At 44.3% G+C, this 14,819-nt stretch overlaps 1 long non-coding RNA gene across 2 annotated transcripts; it reads left to right on the top strand.

The window, feature by feature from the left end:
• The first annotated feature begins 8,036 nt into the window (after positions 1-8,036).
• On the top strand, positions 8,037-13,114 carry LOC106149953. Of its 2 annotated transcripts, none has more exons than XR_001236447.1 (3): positions 8,037-8,105; positions 8,268-8,338; positions 12,794-13,114. It is a non-coding gene; the product is annotated as an uncharacterized LOC106149953 (long non-coding RNA). The 2 variants fall into 2 exon arrangements; XR_001236446.1 differs by lacking the exon at positions 12,794-13,114 and adding an exon at positions 10,300-10,743.
• The last annotated feature ends 1,705 nt before the right edge of the window (positions 13,115-14,819 follow it).

Below are 14,819 nucleotides of genomic sequence, written 5' to 3'. Positions count from 1 at the left end.
CAAACTCTTAACCACCATCCTAAGATCTCAGTGGAAGACCTCCAAATGATATAGGGGAAGGAAACTCCCAGTGCTAAATATCTGGGATGAGTTTGTGTTCTCTGTTTTTTTGTTTTTTTGAGACAGGGTCTCGCTATGCAGTTCAGGCTGGCTTTGAGCTCACTTTGTAGTCCAGGCTGGTCTCAAACTCTAAAAAATCCTGCCTCATCCTCCCAAGTGCTGGGATTACAGGTGTGTACCACCATGCCTGGCTAGTTTGTGTTCTCTAAAATTAAAGAATGAATTTTAGGAGAAATGGAGATTAAGAGCAGAATATATTGATTGAGGGAAAGAAAGTTTCTGTCTGAGAGACAGAAGGGGACCTGAGTGGGCTGCACCCACAGTACAACTCTATTTGTAAGATAGTATCATAATCAGTATTTCTCTTTGCATTCTACTTTGTCTCTAGGGGTAGGCAGGGCATGTGTGGGTGCAGAAGAATATTAAACTGCTCTTTTTCAATATATGGAGGTTGAACAAATTTCAGTGCTTAAGAATACTTTCTTTGGTCTTTTTGAGACAGGGTCTCACTATGCAACTCAGGCTGGCCTTGAACTCACTTTGTAGCTCAGGCTGGTCTCAAACTCTCAAAGATCTTTCTGCCTCAGCCTCCCAAGTGCCAGGATTACAGGTGTGTGCCACCACACCCTGCAAGAATACATTTTAAAGGAGTAAGAGAATTTGACATTTTCTCAAAAAAAAAAAGGGGGAAAAATAGGCATCCCTTTTAGTCCCTACTTGGTTTTTATCTGCCCACAAGGTGTCCCTGAGGTGACCTTCTCTAGAGCAGGTAGCTGCTATCTGGAGAGTGACCAGAAGATAGGTTGGGCCAGACTGTCTACCTTTATTGATGCATGCCCCTAGCTTCTCCAGAAATTCAAATTCCTAACTCCAAAGTATGTTTCTAAGAGCACAAACTGAGCAGGCATGGTCAGCTGAGTGGGCATGGTGCACATACCTGTAATCCTAGCACTTGGGAGGCTGAGGCAGGAGGATTATTGTGAGTTCGAGACCAGCCTGTGCTACAAAGTGAGCTTAAGACTAGCTGGAACTGCATAGTGAGACCCTGTCTCCAAGAGACTAAATAAATAAATAAATAAATGCACAAGCTATAACTGATTTTTGCTATAATGGCCATGTTTAAAGAAGGAAACATTGCTAGCAAAAGTAAACCAATGATCAGGAGACCTGATCAACTGTTTTCCAGTTCTTTGAAAGAGAGTGAGAGGGAAAAAATGGGCAGATTGGAAGTGGTTGGGGCACTTCCCAGCCTACAAAAGAGGTCAGCTCTGGAGATAGAAAGAGGTAAGTGATGGTGAAGAAGTCACTGAGACATTTATGTTATTCGCCCAATCACTTAGGCAGTCTCCCTAGCAGCAAGACAAGCTTATGTTTTACTCAAAATCCACTCTACAGATTTTTATATCACTATGTCTGTAGCATACTTTTGAAACCCGCAGGTTTAAACCTGTGCTTGTTGTTCAGCAACTACAATTCATACGCGAGCAGAAGTACTTCCCTCCCTTACACACACTAGTGGTGAGAACCTGGCTTAGGAGGGGAGACAGAGCCAGGAGGTTGGGGCCTTTTTGAAGGTAGGAGGGAGTGAGATGAAAGAGTAGTTTAGAAATTCTCTTCTGGGGGTGGGGATGTAGCTCAGCTGCACAGTGCCTGCCTAGCAAGTGTGAGGTCCTGAGGTTGATTGCTGGTGCCAAAAAAGAAAGAAAGAAAGAAAGAAAGAAAGAAAGAAAAGACATTCTGAACTAAATGTGTTTTGGTCCCTTAAGTATAAGGCTTAGGAAATAGCTCCTTCTGGTGTCACCCAGAAGTTGGTTCTTTCCATTGAGTCTCAGGTTTCAATTTCCTGCAGCTACTAGATGGAAAATTGTGCCCAGAATGCTAGGCAGGGACATTGCCTTCATGTGTATTCTCCTGGACCAGCGAAATTCCAATGTCTCATCTGACCCAGAGACAGGGTGTATGGTCTTTTTTTTTTTTTGGTACTAGGAATCAAACTCAGGACCTTAGGCTTGCCAGGCAGGCCCTTGTGCCCCTGAGCTATATCCCAGCCCAGGGTGTGTGTTCTTCGTGTAAGATGACTTTCCTGTCTTTGGTGTTAACAAATGCTTATTTTTTGTTGTTGTTGTTGTTGTTGTTGTTTTTCCAGTACCAGGAATTGAACTCATGACCATGCGCTTGCCAAGCAGGCGCTGTGCCACAGAGCTAAATCCCCAGCCCCAACAAATGCTCATTTTTTATGGGCTCAACTTGAAAGTTCTTAGTTGTTGGATAGGAAGGAAAGGTTAAGACAGATTGGAACTGTGTGTTGCTTTTGGGGCTTATTTTGCAAAGGAGAGCAATATAATACAGGATACATAGTTTATAAGATTATTTATAATAGTCACCCAAGGATGATACACAAGAAAGTGCAGGAAATCTTTTCACACACTAAGACCAAGGAATCTAGCTGAGGGCCTGGATCCCACAATAATGTCTTGCATGAGTCCAGCTGAAGACCTAGAGCTTATAACAATATCTCATGCAGGCCTGTTTCACGGATCTGCCTGGGAAGGCCCAAAGGTCAGTGGTGGAATCTAATAAGTCTGTGCCAGCAGGATGAAGGATCTGTGCTAGCAGCTGAGGGATCTGCACTGGAGCCAGGAAGCAACGTGCAAAGCAAGAATCAGAGCTCTGCTGAAAGGTACCACAGTCATCCTGTGCAACAGAGAGGTCCCAAGCTCCTCTGATGATCAGGAAAACTGAGTTCCCCTCAGGAAAGCCAACACAACAAGCTCCTTCAGGAGACTGAGCAGTGCACCTTCTGGAGCCGGAAAACGATGCTCAGAGTGAGGACCAGAGCTCCCCGAAAGGGAACTGTAGCCATTCTCAGTGACAACAAGGCCCCAGGCTCCTCAGAGGGTGAAAATAGCTGAGTTCTTCAGGAAAGCCAGCTTGAGAAGCTCCTCCAAAAAACCAACAGCTCCTTACAGCCTCTGTCAGCTTCCGACAGCCTTTTCTCAGCTCCCAACAGCCTCACTTCTTCTTCTCCAGCTCTGCCTCTTATGCTGCTGGCAACAGTCTTTAGGTGGGCCTTACACACCCAGCACCCACTTACTCAGTTCAGTTGGGGGTTATAAGTTGACCACCAGCTGTCAATCTATCACAGACTGAAACATTTTTAGAGCCTTTCTCTCTGATCTTTAGAAGAAACATGCCTCTAAAAAAGGGAAGTACAAAGTGCCCAAAAAAGATCAGAAATGAGATCAAAGAAAAGAAAGTTTTCTCACACTCACAATGAATTACTGAGACAATTTCCCCTGAGAGACAATTTCCCCTGAGAGACAGAAGGGGACCTGAGTCCCCTGAGACTGAGAGTGAATCATCACTCTCAGTCTGGAAAGGCAAGAATGGGGAATCTCAAGAGCTGAGATTGCCTCCTTACCAGTGAAGATCGGACCAGAAGGGAAACTGAGGCAGAACAGGCTTGACATTCCCCTCCTTGAGCACGGAGGGGGTGGATCAGGCTAGACTATTTCAGTGACTCCTGTCTTCCCAGGGTTGACAGCCATAGTGTAACAATTAACTGGCTGAGGGAGTCCTGAATTTGTAAGAGGCATTTATATTTTATAAACTAGATTTCATCAAAAAAGCCCATTTTACAGCATTTTTCAAATTCATATTTTGGGTAGTGTCAAAGTCTACTAGGGTACACTCTAATATTACCTTTCCCTAGCACCGCTTGTCTGAGATAAGACAACAACCCTCACAGCCAAACAAGTCAAACTGGTCAAGCAAGGAACACCAGTAAATTCAGCAATTAGTAAGTTCATACACAAAACAGAAATACAGGACACTTGCTGCAAAAATAAAATGTTGTATCAAAGAAACATCATAATCTTCTCATGTTCTCAATTTAAATTTACCATCATTTGGGGCTGGGGATTTAGCTCAGCGGCAAAGCGCCTGCCTGGCAAGCGCAAGGTCATGAGTTTGGTTCCCGGTACCGGAGAAAAACCAAAAACAAACAAACAAAATAAATAAATAAATAAATAAATAAATTTACCAGCATTTGACCAAAAAAAAAAAAAAAAAAAAAGGCATAAAAAGACAAGAAGACATAAGCAGCTGGTAAACAAGAATGACAATTTCTGATTACCTAAATGAGTTATAACCCAGAAACAAAAGCAGACTCTTCTCTCCTTCCAGTTATCTTGGTGGAACCTTCAAAATGATATGGGGGGAACAGTGTAACTCTTAACCTGTTAGACGTCAGATATGCCGAGCTTGTGTTCTCTCAAGTCAGAGAGTGGATGCTAAGGAACAATGGAAGTTACGAGCAGGTAAATTTATGGGGGACTAGCCTTGAACTCACTTTGTAGCACAGGCTGGCCTCAAACTTGAAGTAATCCTCCTGCCTCAGCCTCCTGAGTGCTGGGATTACAGGCATGCACTGCCACACCTGGCTAGCCACAATTTTTATTTTTTTGATTTTTTTTTGAGAGAGAGGGTCTCACTATGTAGTATAGCGTGGCCTTCAACTCACTTATGTAGCCCAGGCTGGCCTCAAACTCACAGTGATCCTCCTGCCTTGGCCTCCTGAGTGCTGGGACTATAGGCATGTGTCACCATGTCTCACTGATGTGTTTTTATTTTGTGTACTCACCCTCTTGAGGATTTAGCCCTGACTGCCTATCATACCTTTACCTAATTTAGCCATCTATAATACTATCACTGGGGCAAATCCCCAACTTCTGTGATTTAAAAGAGGAAAGGTTCATCTTGGTTCATAGTTTTCAGAGGATTCCCAATGGTTGGCTCGAAGGCAGAAATGGCACGGTGGAAGGGCGTGGTGGTGGAGAAATGCTGCTCAGCACTCCTTGGGTACAATCCCCAGTACTTGGGGTTGTTGGGGGAATAGAAAATCTCAGCAGAGAAATAGGATACAAGTATATTTTAAAGGTTCAATGGAACCGGGCGTGGTGGTGCATGCCTGTAATCCCAGCACTCGGGAGGCTGAGGCAGGAGGATTGTTGTGACTTTGAGACCAGCCTGGGCTACAAAGTGAGCCCAAGGCTGGCCTGAACTGCATAGAGAGACCCTGTCTCAAAAAGACAAAAAAAAAAAAGGGCTGGGGATTTAGCTCAGCGGCAAAAGCGCCTGCCTGGCAAGCGCAAGGTCGTGAGTTCGGTTCCTGGTACCGGAGAAAAACAAAAAACAAACAAACAAACAAAAAAGTAGTTCCTCAAGAGGGTGAGTACACAAAAGTAGTTCAATAGACAGAGATACAACATTTCTGAAGCACCAGAAGAATTAAAAATGCTAGTGTAGGATTCTGTGTACTGGGCCAAGGATATAGTTCAGTGGCTTAGTTTCACTAGGGAAGCTCAACAGAGCACTTAGAAGTTTGGGAGTGTTTCAGGGAGGTGTTTCAGCATAAGGTCCTGAGTTCTATTTCCAGTACAAAAAAAGAAAAAAAGAATTCTGTGTACTTCATTTGGCAATGAAAAGGAATGAATTATGATCCATGCTACAACATAGATGAACCTTGAAACCATTATGCCAAATAAAAGAACTCAGTCACAAATGACCTCATATTGCATCTGTGAAATAACCTGGATAGGCAAATACTGCATATAGAGACAGAAAGTAGATTGGTGGCTAAGAAGGAGAGAAGGAAGAGGTGGGGATGACTCCTAATGGGTGTGAAGTTTTTTTGGGGATGATGAAATGTTCTAAAGTTGATTGTGATGATGTCTGCATAACTCTGTAAGCATACTGAAAGCCACAGAATTGTACATATTACATGGGTGTGTGTAAATTATATCACTGTTAAAAACAAGGCAAATTGGTTTAGTGGCATAGACCTATAACTGCAGCACTCTGGGATGGTTGAGGCAGGAGGACTGAAAGTTCAAGCCTAGCTCGGGCAATTTGGCAACCTAACTAGACCCCATCTCAGAATAAAGTATAAGAAATGGCTAGGGGCTAGACGTAGTGAAACACACTTGTAATCCCAGCACTTAGGAGGCTGAGGCAGGAGAATCATTCTGAGTTTGAGGCCAGTCTGGGCTACATAGTGTGTTCAAGCCAACCTGAACTGCATAGGGAGACCCTGGCTTAAAATAAATAAATAAATAAATAAATAAATAAATAAATAAATAAATAAATAAATAAAAAGGCTGGGGATGTAGCTTAGGGCAAAGAGTGGGTTTAATTCCCAGCACTAGAAAGAAAGAAAAAAAGGCAGCAAAATAAATGCATTTTCATACACAAGACAACTAAAGATTCATTATCAATAGACCTATATTATAGCCAAGACTCAGGGAAGCTTTTCCAGCTGAGGGGGAAATGTTACCAGAGGGAAATTTAGATCTTTAGGAAAAAAAATAGAGTGTCAGAAATACCAAAATTACTGAGAAGATATAAATGACCTCCCCACTATTAATTTTTTAAAATACATTTTTTTTGTCTTTTTGAGACAGGGTCTCACTGCAGTTCAGGCTGGCCTTGAGCTCACTTTGTAGCCCAGGCTGGTCTTGAACTTGCAACGATCCTCCTGCCTCAGCCTCTTGAGTGCTGGGATTACAGGCGTGCACCACCATGCATGGTTTAAAATACATCTACTATGCCAGGCATGGTGGCACACACCTGTAATCCCAGCATTCAGGAGGCTGAGGCAAGAGGATCAGTTTGAGTTTGAGGCCAGCCTGGGCTACAAAGTGAGCTCAAGGCCAGCCTGAACTGCATAGTGAGACCCTGTCTCAAAAAAAAAAAAGAAAAAATGTAGTAGGTCAGTGCAAAAACTGGGTTCAGTCCCCAGTACCATAAAAACAAAGTAAATAAAAGCAAAACTCCAAAACCATGGGTAAATAAGATTATCTAAAACAAGCACTTTTAAAATAAAAAAGAAAACAACAACAACAAAAAAAAAACCAAGCATTTTTAAGGGAAACATAAATTGAATCTTCTCAATACTTCTTTTTTTTTTGGTAGTAGTATTAGAGGTTCAACTCATGCATGCCAGGCAAGTGCTCTACCACTGAGCAACATCACCCGCACTTTAAAAAAAAATTTTTTTTTTTTCATTTTGAGATAGGGTCTGCCTTGGTTATTTTTTTCTTGTTGCTGAGACAAAATACCTGACAACCAAAGTTAATGAAGGAAAGGTTTATTTAGCTCACAGTTTGTGGAGATTTCAGTTCATAATCAGCTGACTCCAAGCCAAGGTGGTGTCAGTCGCACGGGGGCAATAGTTCAAGGCAGCAGAAGACAGCAAAAGCATCAAGAGCAGAAGGGTGGTGGAGAGCAAGCCTCTTTTTCTCCCTTATGCTGTATGCTGGCTATCTGCCCATGCCCATGCCCACACCATCCCCAGGCCCTCCTCTTCCACAAGCTGAGAATATTTACAAAGTAAGGACCCTGGCCCCGTGCTGAATCACTTAAACTTTTAAACTTTTCAAGTTGACACAATGTATCAACTGTGGCAGGGTTTCACTAAGTTGCCCAAGCTGGCCTTATACTTGGCAGTCTTCCTGCCTCAGTCTCCTGAGTAGCTGAAATTACAGGCATGTTTACCATCATGCCTAACTTGAGTAACATTTCTGTTTTTTTTTTTTTTTTTTTTTTTTGGTACTAGGAATTGAACTTACGACCTCAGGCTTGCCAGGCAAGTGCTTATGCTGCTGAGCTATATCCCCAGCCCTTTTTTTTTTTTTTGGTACTGGAAATTGAACTCATGACCTCGCCCTTGCCAGGCAGGCGTTGTGCTGAATAACATTGCAAAAGGGGGACCAGTACTATCCAGAGCCTAGTGGTGCAGATTCTGGCTTGTAGCTCTGTTTCTAGGCAGATCTGCAGAACGAGGGCGAAGAGAAGAAATACAATACTGTGGGAAGTCAAGTGGATGGAACATTGTCAAGGAGGAATCTGAAATGTGCAACCGGTTGTAACACGAGAACGTTTTGAGTCTGTGCCTCTGGAAGAGCGTGGGAGGGACATGGTCAGGTCACCTCCCAGGTTGTCATGGTTTATACCCCATGTCTCCTTCTAGCCTCATGTGTTCAGAGGTGGGGCTTTTGGAAGGTGGTTGGGTTATGAGGGTTTATAGCTGACTTATTAAGGGGGGGTGTCTGGTGGGAAAAGGGGTCACAGGGGGGGGGCGAGGGCTGGAGAGGTTTATTTCCTGACGCAGCGTGACCCTTCTCTCTCTGCTTCCTGTCTGGCATCAGTGAGCGGCCCGTCCTCTGTCACGCCCCTGTGGTGTCCATGGAGCGTGCTGACCACATAAGAACTGATACTGGTGAGACATGAGCCAAATAACCCTACCCCCTTCAGGCTGTGGTGTGCCTCGGTGATGGGAAAGTAACTGGGACAGCTAATGTTTATTAAGGATTTAGTGGGCTAGGTGCAGCAGCGGTATGTGCCTGTAAACCCAGCTACTCTGGCAGTTTGAGACCATCCTGGGCAACATAGTAAGACCCTGTTTTTTCTGTTTTTTGTTTTTGTTTTTAAAAAGGGACTTATTTAAAGTTCAGTACTATTTTTAAAAAAATTTTTTTTGAGACAGGGTCTCACTGTGTGACACAGGCCTTGACCTCAAAGTAATTCTCCTGCCTCGGCCTCCTGAGTGCTGAGATTCCATGCATATGGCACTGTGTCTGGCTTCGGTACTGTAATTATATATGTGTGTGTGTGTTTATAATTTTTCTAAATCTAATATATATCTAAAAATCCTATGAGAAGATATTATTGTCATTTACAGCTGAGGAAATAATGTTAAAGGATAATTTTCAAAAGGGTGAAATAATGACTTTTACATAAGTATGTTGTGTTTTTTTTTTGGTACCGGGAATTGAACTCAGGACCTTGCGCTTGCCAGGCGGGCGCTTGTGCCACTGCGTTACATCCCTGGCCCTTTTACATAAGTATATATGAAGTAAACTTGCAGATTTTATTTAACTCATTAATTAGGATTTTTTTAATTGAAAGGAGAATCCAAGGAGCTGACATTTATAGATATACAATATCTATAATAATGTAGATATACAATATCTATAATATACAATATTATTTATAGATATCAATATACAATAAATGATAAAATCAGTTTGCTGGTAAGTAAAAAATTGATTAATATCTTAGAGATAATAAAATGAATAAGAGAATTTATTAGGCCAGGTACAGTGGAGTGTGCCTATAGTCCCAGAATTTAGGAGGCTGAGGCAGGATTGTGATGAGTTTGAGGCAAGCCTGGACTAACGGTGAGTTCAAGGCCAGCCCAGAATACATAGTGAGAGCTTGTCTCAAGAAAAAAAAGCAAATATAAACCAGGTATGATGGCACACACCTGTAATCCCAGTACTTAGGAGGCTGAGGCAGGAGGGTCACCACGAGTTTGAGGTCAGCCTGTGCTACATAGTGAGTTCTTTATTCGAGCGGGTACTGGGAATTGAATCCACGACCTTGTGCTTGCCAGGCAGGTGCTGTGCCGCTGAGTTATATCCTGGCCCCTTACATAGTGAGTTCAAGGCCAGCCTGAACTACGGTGACTCTGTCTCCAAAAACAAAAATAAAAGCAAATATAAGTAAAGTAAAATGAATATTTGAAATCTTCTTTTCTACTAGGCAGAAACCAATTTTCATCTCACTGGAACATTCATTTGCTTTTCTGGTGACCAACATTTGCATGATTACCACTTTTTACAACTTAGAAAACTAAAAAAGAATCTAGTCAAAAACAATAAAAAATTATACTGAATACATGGGTAATCTAGCTGTATCTGAAAATAAGATATTGAGGTTCTATTAAGAGTCTTTTCTGGGGCTGGGGATTTAGCTCAGCGGCACAGTGCCTGCCTGGCAAGTGCAAGGTTGTGAGTTCAGTTCCTGGTACTGGGGAAAAAAACCAAACCAAAACAACAAAAGAAGAGTCTTTACAATAAACTGTTTACATAAACTCGAAGAAGACTCAGCTCTTCAGCCTCAGCAGCCACTGAAGAGGGGCAGCCGTGGCTCTGTGCCACCCAAGGCCTCAGGCACAGCCAGACAAAGCTCTGCCAATGGCCCAGTCAGGACTAGGGGTGCAGCTCAGTGCGGAGTGCCTGCCTGCCACACACAGGGCCTCAGATTTGATACCCAGAACTGCAGAATACACAGATATTTGGGTGGATGGGCAGACAGGCAGGCAGGCAGGCAGACAAGCACACCAAGTTTGTGCAGGGCATAGTCCAAGAGGAGCGTGTCTTTCCCTATGCTATTCAGGGTCTCCAAGGACCAGTGGGCCCTCAGGTTCATGAAGAAAATAAGGGCAGTGCACGTCCATGCCAAGAGAAGTGGAAAGGAGCTGAGCAGCATCCAGGCTGCCGTGAAGAAGGTAGCTGTCAGGACGCACGGGGCCTCCCTCACCTCTGCATAATAAAATGTTTACAGAACAGACAGATGGACAAAGAAGGTGCAGAGCCCTGCGGAATCAAATAACACTTAGGAGCCCTGGACAAAGCCTAGCGGTCCCCTGAAATGGCACCCAGGAGTCTTGCTTGTCTCAGTCTTTCACACCCTTACCAACACAGACTGGCTCTGAAGGTTCTTTATACTCTGTGCCTCTAGCACAGTATGCCGTCATACTAGATAGTAAGTACAGGGTCATTGATTGGTAAGAATTTTTGTTTGTTGTTTGAACTACTCACTCTGTAGTTCAGGCTGGCTTTGAACTCACTATGTAGCCCAGGCTGGCCTCAAACTCACAGCAATCCTCCTGCCTCCGTGTTGTGGTCTGGGGTTATTTTTTTGCAAGGGGAACAATAATATACAGGACACATATTTTATAAGATTATTTATAATAGTCACCCAAAGAATCATATACAAAGAGAGTACAGGAAATCTGTCCACACACTATAGACCAGGAATCCAGCCAAGGGCCTGGATCCTGCAATAATGTCCTGCATGAGTCCAGCTGAACACCTAGAGCTCATAACAATATCTCCCACTGGAGATACTGGAGAATCCAATTGGCGGCCCAGAGCCCGTAACAATATCTCATGCGGGCCTATTTCATGGACCTGCTCTGGGAAGGCGCAAAGGTCAGTGGTGGAATCTAGAAAGTCTATGCTAGCGGGATGAAGGATCTGGGCAAGCAGGCTGAGAGATCTGCACTGGAGCCAGGAAATGACACTCAAAGTAAGGACCAGAGCTCCTCCGAAAGGTACCACAACCATCCTCAGCAATAGTGAGGTCCTGAGCTCCTCCAGTGATCAAGATGGCCGAGTTCCCATCAAGAAAGCCAACGTGCCTGACATGGTGGCGCACGCCTGTAATCCCAGCAGTCGGGAGGCTGAGGCAGGAGGATCGTTGCGAATTTGAGATTAGCCTGGGCTACAAAGTGAGCCCACAGCCAGCCTGAACTGTAGAGCGAGACCCTGTCTCAAAAAGGAAAAAAAAAAAACAAAAAAAACCAACACAGGAAACTTCTCCAGGACACTGGCAGTGCATCATCTTCCCCTCCTGAGCCAGGAAGCGATGCTCAGAGTGAGGACCAGAGCTCCCTCAAAGTGAACTGAAGCCATTCTCAATGCCAACAAGGTCCCGAGCTCCTCAGAGGATGAAAACAGCCAAGTTCACCAGGAAGGCCAGCATGATGAGCTCCTCCAAAACAGCCAACAGCTCCTCACAGCTTCTACCAGCTCCAAACAGCCTGCCTTCTCCAGCTCTGCCTCTCCTGCTGCTGGCAACAATCCCCAGGTGGGCCTCCCACACCCAGCTCCAGGCTTACTCAGCTCAGCCGGGGGTTGTAAATTGACCACCAGTTGTCAATCCACTACACTCTGCCTCCCAAGTGCTGGGATTACAGGCGTGTGGTGCCATGCCCAGCTTGGTGAGAATTACTGAACGATGGATTAGAAAGCTTGGAATAGGTAGAAAAATAACACCAAGATTTTAAAAAGCTTTATTTTTATCAGCACATGTTTGCAGTACCTAGTGATTACATTCATAGTGGGTAGTTGATACACGTACATACCACACACTAATTCTTTTTATGTCCCCTTCCTCTCCCATCCTCCCCTCTCTTCCATCTCTTGGTCCCTTTCTCATTTGCAAAATATCTATCTCCCTGTTTCCTATTACCTAGCTTTTGTTTTGCTCTTTACTTTATTTATATTTGGATTTATCATAGAAGAGGAGCCATGTGACATTTAAGCTTGTGTGTCTGATTTATTTTACTTAACATTATGGTTTCAAGATGCATCCATTTTCCTACAAATTTATCCTTCTTTATGGCAGAGTAGTACTCCATTGTATATAAACACCACTCTCTTAATCCATTGATTTATTGATAGACATACAGAACACTTCCAAGATTGTGCTGATATAAAGATGGGTATGCATGTATCACTATAATACGATGTCTTTAACTCTTTTGGGAAGATGCCTAGAGAAGAGGAATAGCTGGGTTGAATGAAACTTCTATTTTTGGTTTTTGAGGGAGCTCCATACCCATTTTGGTGGTTGTATGAGTTTATGTTCCCACCAACAATATAGAAGGGTTCCTCTATCCCTGAGCCTCTCCAGTATTTGTTATTACTTGATTTCTCAGTGATGGCCATCCTTTCTGGAGCGCAGAGGATCTCAATGTTGCTTTAATTTGCATTTCTCTAATGGCAATCGATGTTGAACATTTTTTTCGTGTGTTTATGGTCATTTGTATTTTTCTTCTGCAAAGTGTCTATTTATTTCTGTTGCCCCTTTTTTGATTTTGCAGCTTCCTCAACAAAAGCTGAAGTCTGTTTTCCTATCTGCTGAAGCTAGAATTGCCCTGTGACTTGCTTTGGCCAACAGATAAGTCAGAAGCAACTTCTGGAGCCTGGACTTCAAGAGACCTGCAAGCTTCCTGTCTCAGTCCCTTGGGCCCTGGTGATATCGGGTCAGGAAGCCATGCTTTGCTGCTGGAGAGCCAGGTGGAAGAGAGCTGAGGTGCCCTGGCTGACTGCTCCAGTTAACTGTCAGATACATGCATGAGGCCATCTGTCTTGGTTACTTTTCTCTCGTTGCTGGGACAAAATACCTGATGCCCAAAATTAAGGAAGGAAAGGTTTATTTCACTTACAGTTTGTGGAGGTTTTAGTCCATGCTTGTTTCTTGGTACCGGGAATCAAACCCAGGACTTTGCGCTTGCCAGGCCGGTGCTTATGCCACTGAGCTATGTCCCTGGCTTTTTTGGCTTTTTGAGACAGGGTCTCAATATGTAGCTCAGGCTGGCCTTGAGCTCACTTTGTAGCCCAGGCCGGTCTCGAACTTGCAACGATCCTCCTGCCTCAGCCTCCCGAGTGCTGGGATTATAGGCGTGCGCCACCATGCCCGTCTTGTTTTAGTCCATGCTTGGCAGGTTACAAGGCAGAGTGGCACAGGGCAGAGGACTACAGCTCATGGCGGCAGAACACAGCAAAAGCAACAAACACAAAAGCCAGGAATGGCCGCAAGCAGCCTCTTCCTCTCCCTTACATATGCAAACTATCCACCCCAGGGCGGGTGTAGCTCTCACACCCATAATCAATCAAACTCTAAAAGCCTGCCCCTTGACCCCATGAGGCTTTGGGGGGACACCCAGACACAAACCATAACACCATCTTTGGAAGAACCAGGTGAGTGTAGCCACACAAGCAGCTCCAGGTGAGATCGGCAGAACCACCCAGCTGAGCCCAGCAAAAATGGCAGAGTTGAGCCCTAGTAAACGGTGATTGATTTAGTTCTCTTAAGTCTTGGGGTGGTTTGTTACGAAGCGATAGTTAAACTAACACTGCTGTCTGTGCAGTCATGGGATGTCAGTTGCGGCAGGGAGAAGTGCTGCTTCTGGGGGGAATAGACTGCTTCCCCACCACTGAATCCCTCAGTTCCGCCATCCCAGGCTGTGCTCCCTGTGCTGCTCTCTGAAGGAAGTGTCACACTTAGGTATGTGGCTGCAGATACCAGTGCAGCCCATTCCACAAGCTCACTATGTGCGCCGGGCTTGGGGCTCACAGAGGGGGAGGAAGAGAGGTGGCAAACAAGCCGTTCTTCTAGGAATCACAGCAGCACAAGGATAGGTGTGCCCAACTTAAAGTATGAAGTTGGCCCTGTAATCAGTATTTGCCATCTCCATTCTTAAATCTATGACACATTTACTTTCCAGACATCTATGGCTTGTTCTGCAGTTTACACTGTTATTATTTTAAAGTTAAAAAACCAGGTGTAGTGGCGCACGCCTGTAATCCCAGCACTCAGGAGGCTGAGGCAGGAGGAACGTTGTGAGTTCAAGGCCAGCCTGGGCTACAAAGTGAGCTCAAGAACAACCTGAAGTGCATAGTGAGACCCTGTCTCATGTGTGCCACCATGCCCAGCCTGTGTTTTTTTTAAATGTGTGTTTTGTTTTGTGTTGTTTTGCTATACTAGGGATTGAACCTAGGTGTCTTATATCCAGGTACATCCTTAGTCTTTTTTTGTTTTTTATTTTGAGACAGGTTCTTACTAAGTCACTAAATTGCCAAAGCTAGACTTGATTTGGCAATCCTTCTGTCTCAGCCTCCAAAAGTGCTGGGATTATGGGTGTCTGCCACATGGCCAGTTTATATCACACTGTTAGCTAAGAGATATTTTAACAAATGTGTGGGGCTGGGCATGGAGGCACGTGTCTGTAAGCCCAGCACCCAGGAGGCTGAGGCAGGAGGATCCTTGCAAGTTCGAGACCAGTCTGGGCTACAAAGTGAGCTCAGGGCCAGCCTGAACTGCATAGCAAGACCCTGTCTCAAAAA

This window comes from Chinchilla lanigera, unplaced genomic scaffold (genome assembly GCF_000276665.1).
Source record: "Chinchilla lanigera isolate Chin_1 unplaced genomic scaffold, ChiLan1.0 scaffold00057, whole genome shotgun sequence".
NCBI classification, from domain to species: Eukaryota; Metazoa; Chordata; class Mammalia; order Rodentia; family Chinchillidae; genus Chinchilla; species Chinchilla lanigera.
Note: the sequence above shows the minus strand (reverse complement) of the source record. Positions and strands in the feature narration are given on the sequence as shown.